We start from the raw sequence: 13,809 nt of genomic DNA on the forward strand, positions 1-13,809 counted from the left end.
CCAATAGAGTGGTCCTGGAGGTGGCACGGTGGATAAAGCATTGGACTTTCAACCATGAGGGCCTGAGTTCAGTCCCTGGCAGCACATGTACCAGAGTGAGAATCTGGTTCATTCTCCTCATATCTTTCTCATTAATAAATAAAGTATTTTTTTGAAAAGACTCCACTAGGGGAGGATTACTGTTTGGAATTGGTAGTTTCTTAGGAAGAGTAAAATCAAGAAAAGTCATGGAATGTTCTTGTGTGGAACAAGAATTTTGATCTCATGACGATTTGCCATTTGCTGCTGTGGGAAGAGTGGGAACGCGACTGTTCTGTTTCTACCCAGGATTTGAACTTCCTGCTGTGGCCCCATGACCTTGGTATCCTGTTCGGGTGCAAGGACAGTCTCTTGTGGCTATGGGGTCAGATCAGATGTGAACTTGACTGCATAGAGAGCATTAGGTTGTTACTAACTGGCCAGCCTCCAGAAAGTGCTGCCAACCTTTGCCAAATGGTCTTTATGAATCCTCAAGTTAATTATTGTCTTTCAGTTCCCAGAAGGGATTTGGGTCACGAACATGTGTGGGTTCTTACTTACTCTGTTTGCCCAAGGGAGAAAGGACGGCAAGTTTAAAGAAAAAAAAATTTAAGGGGGGCCAGGTGGTAGTGCAGCGGGTTAAACGCACATGTGTGAAGCACAAGGACCAACGTAGGGATTCCAGTTCAAGCCCCTGGCTCCCCACCTGCAGGCGGTGAAGCATGTCTGCAGGTGTCTTATCTTTCCCTCTGTGTCTTCCCCTCCCCTCGATTTCTCTCTGTCCTACCCAACAACAGTAATAACAAGGGCAACAAAAATAGGGAAAATGGCCTCCAGGAGCAGTGAATTCGTAGTGTAGGCACTGAGCCCCAGGGATAGCCCTGGAGGGGTGTGTGTGTGTGTGTGTGTGTGTGTGTGTGTGTGTGTGTGTTTAAATATAGTCAGAAAATACCTAAAGCTAAAGTTAGCAACTCTTCTGTGCTTGGTAATTTTCAAAGAGGAGAAAATAAATGGGTCCTGAAATCCTAAAACTATACCTTTTACCTTCCTTGTGGGCTCCATGGAGCTGGAGCTTTGGAAGTACAAATAGAACTTGGGACAACTAATTGTCTTACCGTTTGACCTGTTATTATTACATCCTATAGTTGTATGACTTTTGTTGTTAGTGATAGAGTTACAGAAAGTCTTTTAACATTTGTGGCTCTAGTGTAGTCTTAAATTTAGAGCAAAGAAGTGCCTCTCTGAGACAAGGCATTAAGCCTTGTGTCCTTCCCCACCAACCACCCCCTCAGCTCCTATCAAATCTGCTCTTGAGAGAAGATACTTCTACTATGTGGAAATTCAGAATGCAGAAATACCATGGTGACCTGACAAAGTGGAGGAAGGCAGTGGGTATCACAGAAATCCCCCATGGCTGCCTGGGCAGTGACGAGTGTAGTGTGGCATGAGTTTGACCTCCATTGCATGTGACAGAGTGATGCTCTCATTTCTGCCCCACCCCCCATTATTTATTTATGATTGGTTAGACAAACTGAGAAGGAAGAAGGAGACAGACACCTGCAGCTCTTTTTTTTTTTTCCTTTTTTTTCTTGTTGTTTTATAGGACAGAGAAATTGAGAGAGGAGGAGGAGAAGATGGGGAGAGAAAGATAGACACCTGCAGATCTGCTTCACCACTTGTGAAGCGACACCCCTTCAGGTGGGGAGCCGGGAATCAAACTGGGACCCTTGAGCCAGTTCTCGTGCTTCACACTATGTGCACTTAACCCGGCTCCCTGACTCATGAAACTTTCCCCCTGCACGTGGGGACCAGGGGCTTAAACCCCGGTCCTTGTGCACTGTAGTATGTGCGCTTAACCAGGTGAGCCACTGCCTGACCCCACAAATCTTTTTTTTCCTTTTGCCTCCAGAGTTATCACTGGGGCTCAGTGCTGGCACATGAATCCACTCCTGAAGGCCTTTTAAAAAATTTTTTTATTTTATTGGATAGGACAGAGAAATTGAGAGGGAGGGGGAGATAGAGAGGAAGAGACACACCTGCAGACCTCTGCTTCACCACTTGTCAAGCAACCCCCTGCAGGTGGGAAGCCAGGATCCTTGCATTTTGTACTATGTGTGCTAACCCTGTGTGCCACTGCCCAGCCCCCCAATTTTTTTTAATCCCCTCTGATTCACTGACAGCAAATCAATAATGGGTCTCTGACCTCTGCCTGGCTTCCTGGTTTGGGGCCTGAGACAGTTCCTGGTCCCTGTCAGTGGGGGAGCCTCAGATACACTGCTGTCCTGAGTTGTGATGAAGCAACAAGTGATAAACAGCACAGACCCTGCCATGCTTCTACTCCGGGACAATTCCTGGTTGGCCTCATGTCCCTTTTACCCTCAAGCAGCTCAGATCCAACTGAATCAACCATGCTCCCTTTCTTCACCTGTGTCTTCCCTGTGTATTTTTCATTCCAGATCCCCATGAAGGACTGGGGATATATCATTTGGGTTTGCTCATTCATCATAAGCAACATAAAAGGAAGGGCAGCTGTGAACACATCTTTTCAGTTTTCAAGAAATAAAATGTGCTGTGTGAACTGCATAGCTCTGAGCTGTGAGGGTGGAGCAAAAGCTTTTCGGGTGGGGACCATATGAATTTGATGACTGTTTTCAGTCAGAACTTACATTGACTGGAAGTGACCTGAGGAGAGGTAAAGTTCTTAGTATGAAGCCAAGCCTCATTGTTGCTGCTGGTCTTGTCACAATGAATGAGAAGACACTGGCCACATCTTGGGTTTCTGGTGTGTCTGATAATGCTCTTTTTGCCAGATCATTTTTTATTTTCCAAGAGAAGCAGTGAATTGATTCCTTCCACCCTCCCTCCCTTTCTTTTCTAGATTTATTAATGAGGAGAGGGAAAAAACATCACTCTGCAATGCTGGGGCTTGAACTCGAGGGCTCAAGTACCTTAGCTTTTTTTTCTTATACCTTAGCCTTTATGCCACCTTTCAGCCTTTCAGGCCACAGAAGCAGTGGATTTCTATGTGGAGCAAGATTTTTATATGAAACTTCCCATTTTCATTATTTGCAAGTCAAACTTTTTTTTTAAATTCCCCATGTAGAACACTCAAAACTTTCAGGTCACCTTTGAGACCTACATACATGAGGCTGTATGTAGGTCTCAACAGCTGCACTCTGGTTTTCCCAGTTGTCGTTGCAGCTGACCTCTGGAAGGCCTGAGCACAGAGAATACTGCTTCTGACACCTATGCTGGTTCATAGTGCAAAGCTCAATGAGACTAGTCGTTGTACTGAGTCTGGATGCCACCTACTGTGAGATGCCCTGCTATTTTAGGCAGTGTTTATAAGATGCGAATGTAAGGAAATTTCAATTCCAGTACTAGAAGGACAGCATAATGGTTATGCAAAAGACTCATGCCTGAGGCTTTGAGGTCCCTGGTTCAAACTCCAGCACAACTATAAACCAGAGCTGAGCAGTGCACTGGTCTAAGTTTCTATCTTTCTCATTAATACATCCCAGTTCCAGAAATACTAAGATGTAAAAGGGCTGAAATCCCTATTTTTATTTTTTTACTAAATAAACAATTCATGAACCTAGAAAGTACTTCAAACAGTAGAAAGGGAAGAGAGTAGAAGATAAGGTCCCGTTAGGTTTTGTTCCTGACAATTACAGATTCACTGGTGTCATTCATCATTACTTGTCCCTCACTGGAGCTGGCCTCATGCCGATGGGTCCCTTATCTGGCAGTGTCATTGCTGTGCTCCACACAGTACCTGGCACAGAGTCAAAGCGTGAAATGAGTTATTTCCCAGAGCTGGGCCCTGGGTCTTGCTCTGGGAGCCACTGGATGTGGCCAAGGGGAGGGGCTTAGGGGCTTGTGACCAGCAAGTTACTCATTGCATGAGGGATGGACAGGAGGGGTGGGTCGGGGTGGACTGGCAAAGTTTGGAAGTTCCAGGTAAGTATTTACCAAAGCTCTGCTCAGTTCTGGCTTATGGTAGTGCTGGGGAATAGAACCTGGGGCCTCGGAGCCTCCTCAGGCATGAGAACCTTTTTTGCATGCCCATTTATGCTGTCTCTCCTGCCTCAGGTAATAGTTATTTTTGCGAGCTGGAGCCTTCATTGAGAGAGGAAAGATTACAGCACTATGGTGTGGTTCATGAACATGGCAAGCCACATCCAGTGAGATCTCTCTCTGGCCTCTCCAGGTAAACTTTACAATGAATGGGTGGAAGTAACAGTGGGTGATTGAACGAGCGAGCTAGGGAGCAAGCAGAAGTGAGATCTCACATAATCTCTAGACTTCACTGGGGGTCAGGAGGGCTGAGCCTGGCGCATCTCACCAGTTGCGGACAGGTCCTAGCCAAACTCCGTAACTCCTCTGGAATCACATTCTGCGTGGTTGCGTGAGGTCTTGTGTGTAGTGAAATTCACACAGCAAACCCTCTAAACGTCAGCAAGCGTTAATATTACCCCATTTCGTGCAGGAGGAGCTAGTGTGCCCTTAGTAGGCCACGTTCCAGGTTCCGGCTGGTGCCTGCGTGCCCGCTGTAGGCCAGTAGAGGGCGCGCACGCGCCGTGGACCTACCTCGGTACAGGTCTGCGGAGGCGGCACAGGTGTGGCTTCGGACCTGGGCGGAGTCGCCTCTGTTAGGTGTGTGACTTGAGGCGTCTCAGGAGCCCCGCAGCAGATCTGAGCTGCTGAACACCCCCTCCCCAACCTGGAAGAGCGCTCTCGCTCCCACCCCCCCTCCCCCACCCGCCTTTTTACGGAAGACACGCTGAAGTCCAGAAAAGAAATGTCCAAGGTCACTCTGGTCGAGGTGCGGTCAGCCGAGGGCCATCTCTAGTGCTGGGGTCAGAAACGCAGCTGCCTCCAGGGCCCGAGGGCAAACTGGAAAGTGGCCGCATTGGTTTCTGGGATGCGGGCGCAGAATGATCAAAGCTTTGCATTATTTCTCCTTTAAATATTTTATTTATGTATTTATTTATTTACTAGAGAGAGCTGGGGGCCCGGGTGGTGGCGCACCTGGTTAAGCGCACATATTACCAAGCACAAGGACCGGGGTTCGAGCCCCCGCTCTTCACCTGCAAGGGATCCGCTTAACGAGCAGTGGCGCAGGCCTGCAGGTGTCTTTCTCTCCCACTCTTTTATCCCCCCCCACCCCTCTCAATTTCTCTCTGGTCTAGCTAATAAAAATTAGAAGGAAAAAAAGGAGGGGGAATGGCCGCTGGTAGCAGTGGGTTTGTAATTCTGGCATCAAACCCCAGCTAGTAACCCTGCTGGCAATAAAAATAATAATAATAATTAGAGAGAGACCTGTAGCACTGTTTCACCTCTTATGAAGCTTCCCCCCAGCAGGTGGGGAGTGGGTGTTTGAAACCATGACCTTGAGCCTGGTAGTATATATGCCTTATTGGGTGCGCCACCACCTAACCCCAGCTAGAATTATTTCAAGAGAGAAGCCAGACGTCACCATCCAGTAAAACATCTCCGTGTCTAAGGTGGCAATGAGTTCAAAACTTAGATATGTGTTTGTTTTACCAGAACACTGCTCAGCTCTAACTTATCATGATGCTGGGAATTGAACTGGGAACTTAGAGCCTCAGACATTAAAGTCTTTTGTGTAATCATGATGTCATCTCTCTTATTTTTTTATTTTATTTTAGACTTACTTAATTAGAATTCCCTTTTGTTGCCCTTGTTTATCGTTGTTAATATATTGTAGTTATTGCTGTCGTTGTTGGATAGGACAGAGAGATATGGAGAGAGGAGGGGGAGACAGAGAGAAAGACACCTGCAGACCTGCCTCAGCGCTTGTGAAGTGACCCCGTGCAGGTGGGAGCTGGGGGCTCGAAGCGGGGTCCTTACGTCGGTCCTTGTGCTTCGAGCCATGTGTGCTTAACCCGCTGCGCTACTGCCTGTAATAATGATTTTTTTTTTTAATGGCCACTTACTGCCTGTAGGCTACCGTAGTTAACTCTCTCTTAGAAGGACGTTTGGGGTTTGTTTTACTTAAGATTTGTTTATTTTATGAGAGCAGCGCCACCTTCAGGGCCACTGGAGGAGGCTTTTTTGCAGCAAAGCCATGGCTGCCACCCCTTTCATCTCTTCCCCACCCAATCCTGCTTTTCCTTGGACCTGAGTGTGTGGTGTCCAGCTTCCCCCACCCCCACCCCTTTTCATGAGTTGACCTTAGGTTTCTCCACACACAGTCGGGCCTCATGAAATCCAGTAGGGGTGGCTTGCCAGTTGCACCACTGACAGTGAGGGCCATGCAGTCTCAGGCGGTCCCCCTGTCTGGGCTACGCCCCTTTTCTGTGGTCTAGAGTCCAAGTGACTTGTCAGGGGTGGGGGAGGGGGGAGCAGAGCGACAGTTGCCTTTCCTGCACCAGGGCAGGAGGAGGAGGCAAGGTGGGGTCATCCCTCGGGAAGCCAGTGATCTGGGGACACAGGTACCTTCACCCCACCCGTGGTCCTAGCAGACGTCCAGCTCGGTTGCAGTCGGGTGGGTCCTGACGGGCAGCCCTGCTGGCACAGGGGAGAACACATCTGCCTGTGTGTCTGGCGCATGCTCATCAGCACAGCCCACAGACAGCGATGGAACGCAGGTGGGCAGCCAGACAATTGCAGCTTCACTCTGCTGTGCTTTCAGGGCTGGGGGACAGAGATGCAGGAGGAATGGATTAGGGCTGAGGCGATAGTACAGTGGTTATGCCAACAGACTCTCATATCTGGGGCTCTGAGTTCCCAGGCTCAATCCCAAGTACCGCCATAAGCCAGAGCTGAGCAGTGCTCTGGTAAAAAAGAAAAAACAATAAATAAATAAGTGAAATAATTTCACAACTAAGTCAATGTCATAAAGACAGTACAGCAAGCTGTGATGGAGAGGGATTTTATTTTTGTTTGTTTGTTTTGTTTTTCCAGAGAACTGGTTAAACTTTGTCTTATGGTGGTGCAGGGGATTGAACCTGGGATCTGGGAGCCTCAGGCATCAGAGTCTGTTTGCATAACCATTATGTTATCTCCCCTGCCCCGGGGGGTATTTTTATTTATTTATTTGTTTTTGCAGAACTGGGACCTCAGCATGACTTACTGCTCCAGGCCACACACACACACACACACACACACACACACACACACACACATATATTCCCTTTTGTTGCCCTTGTTGTTTTTCATTGTTGTTGTAGCTATTATTGTTGTTGTTATTGATGTCATTGTTGTTGGATAGGACAGAGAGAAATGGAGAGAGGAGGGGAAGACAGAGAGGAGGAGAGAAAGATAGACACTTGTGGACCTGCTTCACCGCCTGTGAAGCGACTCCCCTGCAGGTGGGGAGCCAGAGGCTAGAACTGGGATCCTTAAGCCAGTCCTTGCGCTTTGTGCCACCTGCGCTTAACCAGCTGCACTACAGGCCGACTCCCCCGGCCACTTTTTCATTCAGATAGACAGAGTGGAGAGACACCATAACACTCAGCTCCTTTCTCTGTCACAACACACCCATGTAGTGCTGGGGCTTGAACCTGGACTATGAACATAGGCACACACCCTACACAGTAAATTCTCCCCCTAACCTGAGGGATTACTTTACATGGGTGGACAGAGCAGACAGACCTCTAAGAAGATGAGGTTTGAGCAGGGTGCTGTTTAGATTGAGAACTGACAGGGGAGCCAGTGGGTCCAAAGACCCTGAGGCAGGCATGAGCGGAGTGGAAATGAGGGAATAGCAAGAGGCTAGTGTAGCTGGAACATTGTGTACAAGGATGATGAGTGAGGTAGGTAAGAAGAACACAGGTTCAGAGCCTTCCCCAACCCCACTACCACCATCAGCTCACGGGGTGATGCAAAGATGAAATGGTATCAAGGCCAGCACTCAGAGGCTGGGAAGAGAATAGACTTTCATGCCTAAGGCTCTGAGGTTCAGTTCTCAGCACCACACTAAGCCAGAGTTGGACAGTGGACAGTGCTCTGGCCTTTGATTAAAATAAATAATAAGGGGCCTGGGGGTTAGCACAGTGGGTTAAGCACACAGGCGTGAACAAGCCCAAGGACAGGCATAAGGATCCTGGTTCCAGCCCCCGGATCCCCACCTGCAGGGGATTCACTTGATAAGCAGTGAAGTAGGTCTGCAGGTGGCTGTCTTTCCCCCTCTCTGTCTTCCCCTCCTCTCTTGATTTCTCTCTGTCCTGTCTAACAACAGCAATGACAACAATAACAACAACAACAAGGGCAACAAAACGGGAAAAATGGCCTCCAAGAGCAGTGGATTCATAGTGTAGGCACCGAGCCCCAGCAATAACCCTGGAGGCAAAATAATAATAATACAAGGGACTGGGTGTGGTGCACTCAGTAGAGTGCTTATGTTACTATGTGCAGGGACGTAGGTTCAAGACTCCAGTCCACACCTGCAGGGGAGAAGTTTCATGAGCTGTGAAGCATTCCTACAGGTCTCTCTCTCTCCCTTTTTCCTATAGAAACAGTGAAAATAAAATAAAATATGAATAGGCAAAGAAAATACTCTTTCATTAAAATAATAATATTGGTGTATTGCACCATAGTAAAGGACTTTGGGGTGTGTGTGTTCAGGTCCTGGAACATGATGGTGGAGGAGGACTTAGGTGGAGGGTTAGAGTGTTATGCGGAAAACTGAGAAATGTTACACATGTACAAACTACTCACTGTGTTTTTCTTTTTCTTCAATATTTTATATTTTATTTTCATGAGAGAGATACAGAGAGAAAGACACACAAAGAGACCAAAGCACTGCTCAGCCCTGGCTTGTGGTGGTGCTAGGGATTAAACCTTGGAGTCTCATGAAAGACTTTTGCAATCCCATTGTGCTATCTCCCCAGCTCAGTGCTGTGGTCTTTCTCCCTTCCTCTCTGCCTCTTTGTCTTTGCCACTCTGTATCTGAAATAGCCCTCCTGGAACAGTGAAGCCCTAGTAATGACAAAAATGAAGAAAAAGAATAATGAGGCCATATAGCAGTGTCAAAAATAGAATATGCACTTCTATCATTACAGTGATTACCGATTACTCTATCATTCTTCCAAGGTCTGGACATCAGGACCATCCTCAGAAGGGCCTTCAGACATTCTAGGTTCTGCTGTGCCTTATGGCCTGAGTAGCTGCCCCCCACCAGGGCCTGGGGCTGAGTGGACAGTGTCTTTTGTGTCTTTAGGGGTAGGGGAGAGCACTGGTGGGGAGAGGCAATTCCTCGGACACTCACCTTAGGAGGGTCTCCACAGAGAGATGAGGAGAGAGACTGGGGGCAGGTGAGGGAGGCAAGCCCACCAGCTCCAGGGATCCCTGAGCTGTACCCCAGCCCAGAGTAGTGGCTTCCCCTCCCTAGGGCCCATGCCCTGGCCATTCATAATCTGGGGGCACCAGATTATTAGCCTGGTCTAAACCCTCGCTCTCCCACATCATTCTGGTCTGATGACTGGGCCTCTCTGAGCCTGGAGCAAGGTCCCCACCTGCTGCTGTGGCCCCAGCCCTGCCTCCGGCCCTGCTGTGACTCCTGCACCCACACCATGGGCTCCTTGGAATGTGATTGTTTTCCTTCCTAGATAATTCAGGCCAGAAGGTTGGGTTGGCCGCTTCCGGCCATGCTGTCCTCACCGCCTCCCTGACCCTTCACTCCACAAACATGACACCGTGGTCAGAGCCCAACGCCAGAGCCAGCAGCCCTTGTGCATTCCCCCTCTTGCTCTGATGTGGCTATCCACACCCAGGCACCTCCTCTTTCCCACAAGTCCTTGCTGAGAACATGCCAACCCAATCACTCAGCTAAGGGGCTCTGGCACTCCACAGCCCTAGAGCCTCCAGTTACCCCAGGGGCACCCACACTTCTGATTCAGTCATTCAGCAAGTGTTTGATGCATACTTACTGTGTGCCAGACACTGGGCCAGGCTGAGAGAACACAGAGGCAGCAGTACCAGCCCTCACATGCTGGAGGTAGGGGTGAGCAGGGGAGGAGGGTGGAGAGAAACAGCAAAAATGCAGTAATGTAGACTATTGGTTGGTGATAAATGCTGTGTTGGAAAATAAAGCAGAATGGAGTGATGGGAAGGGATGAGATGATTTGAGTGTGGTACAGGGAGGGAAAGCTTGCTGTTTGAGAAGGTGGCATCTGAGAAAAGACCTGGACACTCAGGGGTAAGGAGTGTAGACATTGGTGGTGGTGGTGGTTCTGGGTAAAGGAACAACCAGTGCAAAGATCCTGAAGCAGGATCAAGCCAGGAGCCTGTGTGGCTGGAGCAGGGTGATTGAGGTAGAAGCTAAGCAAGGCCTTATAAAGACTCGCTTTTGGGAGTTGGGCGGTGGCGCAGTGGGTTAAGCGCATGTGGTGCAAAGCTCAAGGACCGGCGTAACAATCCAGGTTGGAGCCCCCGGCTCCCCACCTGCAGGGGAGTCAGTCGCTTCACAGGTGGTGAAGCAGGTCTGCAGGTGTCTATCTTTCTCTCCCCTTCTCTGTCTTCCCCTCCTCTCTCCATTTCTCTCTGTCCTATCCAACAACAACATCAACAGTAATAGCTACAACAATAAAAAAAAAAGGGCAACAAATAAATACATATTTAAAAAAAGAAAGTTTTTTTTTAAAAAAATAAAGACTCACTTTTACTCAGACTGGTAAAATATCCCACTTGGTTAGTGTACTACTAACCAAGTGTGACCCAGGTTTGATCCCAGCATCCACTGCATTGAAGGAAGGTTCAGTGCTGAAGTCTCTCTCTCTGCCTGCATCTCTCTCTCTCTCTCTCTCATTTTTTTTTATCATTGGAAAAGGAAAGGGGGAACGGCATGCCTTTTTCTCTGAGAGAGATGGAATCAGGTGTGACGCAGGTTTGCACTGGGTCTCTTGTGTGTGGACAGGTCTTGGGGACAAGGGCGGAAGCAGGAGAGAGAGTGGGGTCAGGATGTGGGGAGGGATGCCTAGGTGTTCACGGGAGAGGAAGTAAAAGTGGCTGGAGTTTCATTTCTTTCTTTGAAGATTTTCTTAGGTTTTAATTTTTTATTTATTTGTTTACTGCTTATTTTATTATTTTATATTTCTACCATTGTTTGTTTGTTGTATGGCCATCAGGGTGATCGCTTTGGGTTAGTGTCAGTACAATAAATCCGCTGCCCTTGGCAGTCTTTCTTTCTCATCCTCTCTCTCCTTTCTTTCTCTTTTAATTTTTTCCGTCTTTTTTATTTGATAAGACAGAGAAAAATTGAGGACGGGGAGATAGAAAGGGAGAGAGACACCTGCAGCCCTGCTTCATGAGTCTTGTGAAGCTTCCCCTGCAGCTGGGGAGCGGGAGTTGGAGCCTGAGTCCCCACACATAGTGATTGATGTGTGCACGACGCTACTGGGTGTGCGTGTGTCCTGAGTTTTAGAAGCTCAGCCGGAAGGTTCTGTTGCATGATAGCAGAGGCTTAACTCTAGCCTCACTCACCTGCTTGCTGCTCAGGTTGGGAGTTTTTCACTTCAGGGGGGCAAATTCACACCCAGCACCAGACTGGCCTCATAAGCTGACTCCTCCAGGGTCTTCCCTGGGGAAGGATAAAAAGGCAACTCAGGTCTTCCCAGGCTCAGTCAGAAAGGGGAATTACTTTCCTCCCCACTTTCTTCCCCTCATATTTACCCACCATCAAAATTCTACTGGCTCTGTTGTCTAAGCTGTCTGCATTTCGCTGCATCTGAAAGGATGTGGGAATGATTTGAGAGATGAAGAACATAGGGGGTGGGAAGATGGCCATGTGGTTATATAAAACACTCATGTATCTGAAGCTCAAAGGTCCCAAGTTCAATCCCCAGCATCATCATAAGCCAGAATGCTGGCAAAAAAATAATATAAATAAATAGGGGCCAGGCAGTGGCTGCCTTACCACATCTGAGCTATGGCTCCCCACTGGACTTCTCCTCCTCACCCAACACACCCTGGGGCCTAAACTTAGATGTCACCTCTTTCCAGAAGCCTCCACTGACTTCACAGGTGTGCCCCTCTGGTTCTTAGCGTGCCCCGAACACCCTCCCAGCATCAGCAGACAGTCATTTGTTTGTTTTCTTATTTTGCTTTTTAAAAAATATTTATTCCCTTTTTGTTGCCCTTATTGTTTTATTGTTGTTGTAGTTGTTGTTTTTGTTGGATAGGACAGAGAGAAATGGAGAGAGGAGGGGAAGACAGAGGGGGAGAGAAAGATAGACACCTGCAGACCTGCTTCACCGCCTGTGAAGCAACTCCCCTGCAGGTTGGGAGCCGGGGGCTTGAACCGGGATCCTTAAGCCTGTCCTTGTGCTTTGCGCCACGTGCGCTGACCACCTGACTCCCGTTTTGCTTTTTTTTTTTTTTTAAGATTTATTGTGGCCCATATGTCATAAGTAAAAATAAAACCTGTTTTTAGATTTATTTATTAATAAATGAGAAAGAGAAAGAACCATACATAGCATCTCTGGTACCTTTGATGAACAAGATTAAGCCTAGAGCTTCATGTTTGAGAGTCCAGTGTTCCATTCATTGTGTTATCTCCTGGACCACAATAAATCTTAGGGAAAAAATGCAAAACAAGACAACAAACCAATGACTATCTGTTGATGCTGGGAGGATGTTTAGGGCACTGTCTGCTAATGATTTCTTTCTTTTTTTAAAAAAAGATTTTATTTATTTATTAATAAAAAAGATAGGAGGAGAAAACCAGATATCACTCTGGCACATGAGTTGTTGGGGATTGAACTCAGGACCTCATGGTTGAGGGTCCAATGCTTTATCCACTGTACCAACTCCCAGACCACTACTAATTATTTTTTTCTTTTTAAAATATTTTTATTATCTTTATTTATTGGATAGAGACAGCCAGAAATTAAGAGGGAAGGGAGAGAGACAGAGAGACACCTACAGCACTGCTTCACCACTTGCAAAGCTTTCCTCCTGCAGGTGGGGACCAGGGGCTCGAACCTGGGTCCTTGTATATTGTAACATGTACACTTTTCTTTTCTTTAGTAATTGATCAACTAATTAATTTACTCATTTCTTTTTTAACCAGAGCACTTTTCAGCTCTGGCTTATGGTGGTGCTGGTGATTGAACCTGGGGCCTTTGCTGTCTCAGGCATGAGAGTCTTTTTGCATAAATGTTGTGCTAACTCTCCAGCCCAGTTTATTTGTGTTTTGTGGAACTGAGGTCTAACATGCACAAGGTCTCACCACTCCAGACTGCTGTTTTCACTCAAGTAGAGAGACAGTAAAGAAAGATCCAGCACAGTATCGGAGCTTCCTCCCATGTCCTAACACCTGCATATGGACACACACACACACACACACACACATACACACACACACACGGCCAGGCATGCACCCTACCTGGTGAGCTATCTCTGTGGCCCCGCAATAGCTATTGTGAATTGGCAGTGTCTCCTCACAAGCGAATGCTGCTTGGGCTAGTGACTTAACTGCCCTTAAATCTGTATGAGTTTCTCAACTTTACTTTTTCTGGGTAGTTACTTTTCCCTTTGGGGATATAGACTTTTTTTTCCTAAGGAGATTTCTGGTCTCCTTGTCCCTCCTGGAGTTAGGTTTCCCAGAATGGGGGCTGCACCCCTGGCCTGGGTCCCCTGAGGGTGCGAAAGGAGCAGCATTGCTGGGCCAGGGGTGGATGAAGCCCTGGGCACCGCAGCCCCAGTGTGGCCACCCAGCTTCTGCAGGCCCAGGGCTCAGAGCCAGCAGGCTGGAGCCAGGGAGCCTCCCAGGCCTCCTCACAGCCGCTTTTGATAAGCCCCTCTGTGCATGGGGTGGGGGGGGGG

This window comes from Erinaceus europaeus, chromosome 1 (genome assembly GCF_950295315.1).
Source record: "Erinaceus europaeus chromosome 1, mEriEur2.1, whole genome shotgun sequence".
In the NCBI taxonomy this organism is placed as follows: domain Eukaryota; kingdom Metazoa; phylum Chordata; class Mammalia; order Eulipotyphla; family Erinaceidae; genus Erinaceus; species Erinaceus europaeus.